Consider the following 5,707-nt stretch of genomic DNA (forward strand, 5'->3'; position numbering starts at 1 on the left):
GCAACAAATTGGTGCCAAATTGGGGTTTTTTTTTTTTTTTATTCCACATTTTAGGCCCGAAGATTATTTCAACCCCCCGACACATTGTATAGATAGCTCCGCCCCCGCGGACTACAATGGCGGCCGCTGCCAGGTAATAATATGGCAGCTTTTGATGGAAGCCCCAACTTCAGTATAAAACTCACTCACAGGGACAATGTAATAATAAGGGGCGGGGTCCTCCGCTCACATGGGAACCGGGTACAAAGGGGTTTTATTGTACCTGAACCTGGAAGTGATCAGAGCTGAGGAGCGCCTCCTTGTTCAGAGTTCTCAGTCTGCTTTCTCCCCCGCTCTCCATTCTGACATCCGCCATGAGGGTTCCGGGCACCCAGGGGGGACAGGTTAGCCTGGGACAAGGTGGGGGGGGGGGCAGGGTCAGCCCAAACTTCTACTGCAATGTCCGGGGTTACTTAGCAACCAGCAACAGGTAACAGTAATGGCAACATCAGCCCATGTGACTTCTATGGGGCCTGGGATAGGAGGGGGGCTGTGAAGGAAAACTAAACTGTGAAGCTTCTACTATGGAAGGGATGATGACGGGCCTCAGGATTGTCAGAGGGCCCCATTATAATTCTGGTGGGGGCCCCCGGTGATTTATAACTTCCCCCCAGGTGACCTTCCTCTGAGAATACTTTCTTCCTGACTGTTATGCTGATCCTTTGGACTTTGTACTTCAGCGTTTACCTTGAACAAGCATGCAGCCAGTGAAGTCAAGCATTAAAGTTGCAGCTCCTCTCTGCTGCAGTTACAGGGATAGAACTTGGGTAAAAACCAACCCTAGCCTGTGATTGGACGATGAAGGAGCAGAAAGAACTATGGTAACCAATGTCACTGAAACAAAATGTGACGGGGAATCCCGAATGTTACGGATGTCACCAGAGCAGGAAGGGAGAGGAAATGTTCCAGGGACAGGATTTCACCTCACTTCCTGTTTGGTCTCCTGAAAGGGGTTGTAAACATTTTCCAGACAAAAGTTTCCATCTGAAACTTGTCTTTCGGGACATTTTGTGGCCGGGTGTAGTCGGGTTTTTGTTTACTTCATAGGCTTGCATTGGATTCCAATGCAAGCCTATGGCAGTGCAAAACTGACTTAAAGCAGCTCAGATGCAGGTCAGGAGGTCAACTGTAGGTCAGATGAAGGTCAGGAGGTCAACTGCAGGTCAGATGAGGGTCAGATGCAGGTCAGGGGGTGAACTGCAGATCAGATGAAGGTCAGGAGGTCAACTGCAAGCCAGATAAAGGTCAAGGAGGTCAACTGCAGGTCTTATGCAAGTCGGGGTCAACTGCAGTTCAGATGAAGGTCAACTGAAGGCAAGATGAAGGTCAGAAGGTCAACTGCAGGTTAGATGAAGGTCAGTACTCCTCTCAAGATGCAGGCAGCGGGCGGGCTCTTGGGAGGAGTTATGCAAATATCAAAATGCCTTGATGGGTGGGTGTAAGTCCAGAGGAGGGGCGTTCCCAGGTAACACCCACATATGATTCCAACACCTGAAACCCAAAGAATGAAAGGGGAGGGCTGGGGAGGAAAGCGCTAGATGATGCTGGACGTCCTCCAGCCAGGAAATTAGGTGGGCTCTGTGTGACTTGCTGTGGCTTCTAATGTACATTATAAACAGCTCGCAGTGTGCAGTGACATCAGCAGAGGTACGGTACAACTGAGGGTGTGATGGGGTGTAACGGGGTGTGATGAGGTGTAACGGGGTGTGACGAGATGTAACGGGGTGTGACGAGGTGCCTTTTGGGTGTAATGGAGCGTAATGGGGCATAATGAGGTGTGATGGGGCATAATGAGGTGTGATGGGGCATGATGATGTGTAATGGGGTGTGATGGGGTGTAATGAGGCGTAATGGGTCGTGATGGGGAGCGAAATGGGGTATAACGGGGTGTAATGATGTGTAACAGGGTTTGATGGGGTGTGATGGGGTGCGATGAGCTGTGATGGGGTGTGATGGGGCGTGATGAGGTGTAATGGGGGTGTGATGGGGTGCGATGAGTTGTAATGGGGTGTGATGGGGTTTTACATCTTTGCTCTCTCAGGATTAACAGAGGGACAGCAGGTCGGAATATTCTACAGTCCGTCCTCCCTCCACCATTCAAGACGGTCCCTTTAAATGATGGGTCCCCTGCAGCAGTGAAGGGGTTACAGATTTTCCAGCTGCGTCAGAGGATTCTCCTTCCTGGAACATCTCCCTCAACTCCTCCCTGATTGGCCAGCCTGGGGGGCTTCAGCCAATGAGAGGCGGGGGCTGGGGGAGGGCCCGCCCGCCTGTCACATTGTGTCCAGAAATGTAACGAGTTGTTTACAATTTCATCCTCCCGATATTCCCAGAGCGCGGCGTCCCAGGAGACGACAAACACTCAACACAGTCCTGTCACCCGGACGACGCAGATACCCGCCCACCTCCAGATCTGCCACCCAATCATTGCGCTCCGATCGCGCCAAAATAAAACGACAATTCCTCAACGTTGGAGGGCGGCGCCTTGTGTTTACTTCGTCTTGTGTTAAAGTGTTAATGTGATTGCAATAAAGTTAAGAGTAAAAAAAAAATAAAGTTTTATAAATTAAAGTGACGCACAATCAATGAAAATAAACAAAAGTGTTTAAAGGCCGCCGCGTCCACGCACATACAACGCGCACACGCGTCAGGCGCACTTGTGTGGGAAAAATTCTGATTTTTAGGTTACGCGCGGAAAAAGAAACAGTAAGCTCTGTTCACACCTAGGCGTATCGAATATGCGCGTTTGTAGCGCGTTTCCGAGGGCTACTTGGCTGTATCCCAATGGAAACGCGCGACAAAAACGCCGCAAAGAAGCTCCTGTACCTTTTCAGGCGTAGGGCGTTTTGTAGCGCGTTCAGACGGGCTGAAATACGGCAAGGTGTGAACCATACCCATGGAAAACAATGGGATTTTCATGTTTGAGCGTTTTGTAGAGCGTTCGTAGAGCGTTGAACGCGCTACAAAACGTACAGGTGTGAACCATAAGTGGCTTTTCAAGTCACATGACCACACTTCCTGCAGGAAGAAAACCCGCTGTAGAAGAGACGCTAGATACATGTAAAACACGTCTTGCGTTGCATTACAGTTAATCGAAATGCATTAAAAATGCGCAACGAGGAAACCGCCCGCATGTTGTTCGATGTGACGCGAGGACGAACCTAAAGATATACAGTACATGGTATCATGACTCTTTTTTGGGTCTTCTTAGATACGTAGGTTTCATTGAAATAATCCCAGAGGATCCCGCCATGACGGTTGGTTCTTGTCCGGGCACTTCCTGTTATAGGATGACAACGTTATAACCCCGCCCCCCAATTGCGCTCCTGCGTTGTCACCTTGTTACATGAACTCCATCTCCGGACAGGGACAGAAGAACTCCATCTCCGGACAGGGACAGAAGAACTCCGTCTCTGGACAGGGACAGAAGAACTCCATCTCCGGACAGGGACAGAGGAACTCCATCTCCGGACAGGGACAGAGGAACTCCATCTCCGGACAGGGACAGAGGAACTCCATCTCTGGACAGGGACAGAGGAACTCCATCTCCGGACAGGGACAGAGGAACTCCATCTCCGGACAGGGACAGAGGAACTCCATCTCCGGACAGGGACAGAGGAACTCCATCTCCGGACAGGGACAGAGGAACTCCATCTCCGGACAGGGACAGAGGAACTCCATCTCCGGACAGGGACAGAGGAACTCCATCTCTGGACCGGGAGAGAAGAACTCCATCTCTGGACAGGGACAGAGGAACTCCATCTCTGGACAGGGACAGAGGAACTCCGTCTCCGGACAGGGACAGAAGAACTCCGTCTCTGGACAGGGACAGAAGAACTCCATCTCCGGACAGGGACAGAAGAACTCCATCTCCGGACAGGGACAGAGGAACTCCATCTCCGGACAGGGACAGAGGAACTCCATCTCTGGACCGGGAGAGAAGAACTCCATCTCTGGACAGGGACAGAGGAACTCCATCTCTGGACAGGGACAGAGGAACTCCTTCTCCGGACAGGGACAGAAGAACTCCGTCTCTGGACAGGGACAGAAGAACTCCATCTCAGGACAGGGACAGAGGAACTCCATCTCTGGACCGGGAGAGAGGAACTCCATCTCAGGACAGGGAGAGAGGAACTCCATCTCTGGACAGGGACAGAAGAACTCCGTCTCCGGACAGGGAGAGAGGAACTCCATCTCTGGACAGGGACAGAAGAACTCCGTCTCCGGACAGGGAGAGAGGAACTCCATCTCTGGACAGGGACAGAAGAACTCCATCTCTGGACAGGGAGAGAGGAACTCCATCTCTGGACAGGGAGAGAGGAACTCCATCTCCGGACAGGGACAGAAGAACTCGTCATTCTCTTCTCCCCAGTGATCAGTCTGCTGCAGGCAGGAGGAAGCATTTCCTCAGTCTCCTCTCCCCCAGTGATCAGTCTATAACATTGTAGCTTTATCCATTCATAGGGTGAAATCAGCAGGGGCTGATCTGTGTCAGACATTTGTGAACACAGCCAACAACTGTGTCATCTCTAAGCCGGCATGTCAGACCAGGAAGTAGATGGTGACCCTTGGATGACGCCTGAACAAAGATGGCCCCGTCCTTCTGAAGAGAAAAGCAGGTGAAGGCATTGTCAGGGGGAGTCCTGTGATCTGTTCTTAACATGAATACAGATATCTGATGACAGGTCCACTTTAAGCGGTGTCATTCAGCAGGCCTGATGTGTGCGAGTGCCGCTCCCTGGAGTGACGGGTGTGTGCGAGGGACGAGGAGGCTCGCGTCACCTCAGAGGACAGAGAAAAACAAGTTCTGGTTATTTCGGTGTGTCCGAGGTGAGAATGAATGGTTCCGTGAGCTGAGAACAGTCACTTGGGGCATGTTGTTGTTCTCAGCAGGATGTGGGTGCACCGGCTTGAAACGCTTCCTCCGCACAACCCTTCACCCCGACAATTATCTTCTTATGTGTTATATTTGTACAATAAGTGCAAAAAAATCCTGACAGAAATCCAGCGAGCTGATTTCTTCCTGTTGTGTACGTTGTTCTGTGAGCTACAACACATCTCCACCCTATGTTATGGGGAAGAGAAGAGGGGGAGGTGTTCTGTAGCTGTAAAACCCATCCTGTCATAGGGTGACAACGCTGCTCCTACATGGGGTACAGTGAGTGAGCGTTGTCACCCTGGGACAGGAAGTGTGTTACTGGCAGGATCACCTGGTGGACCAATAAAAGCCTGAATGAAGAAAACGAATGCAGCCGCCATATCTAAGAATGGGTCAGCTGCAATATAGGACATCTTGGTTCTTGGGTCCATTGGTGTCAGTGGCGTCACAAGGGGGGTGCGGCCCACACCCGGATGACACCAAAATGACTGACAGTTGTTTTGGTGTCACCCCCTATGAAAAGTCAGGCACTCGGTCATGGACCGAGTGCTCGACAGTGTCAGGAGAGAGAAGGGGACCCGGCGGCAAACCTCATCCTGCCGGTTGAACGTCCTCTCCTCTCTCTGCCGGCGTCTTTCACCAAGATGGCCGCCGGCAGGCGTCAATCAGATGGGTGAGGTGATGTCACGCACATACGCGATAACGACACGGTGGGGTGTCACCCGGCCTAGGGCCGCCACTGATTGGTGTCCACCATTTTATTTCCATAGAAGGACATAGATCCAGGAT

Source organism: Nanorana parkeri, unplaced genomic scaffold (assembly GCF_000935625.1).
Source record: "Nanorana parkeri isolate BGI_ZX_2015 unplaced genomic scaffold, ASM93562v1 scaffold1242, whole genome shotgun sequence".
NCBI classification, from domain to species: Eukaryota; Metazoa; Chordata; class Amphibia; order Anura; family Dicroglossidae; genus Nanorana; species Nanorana parkeri.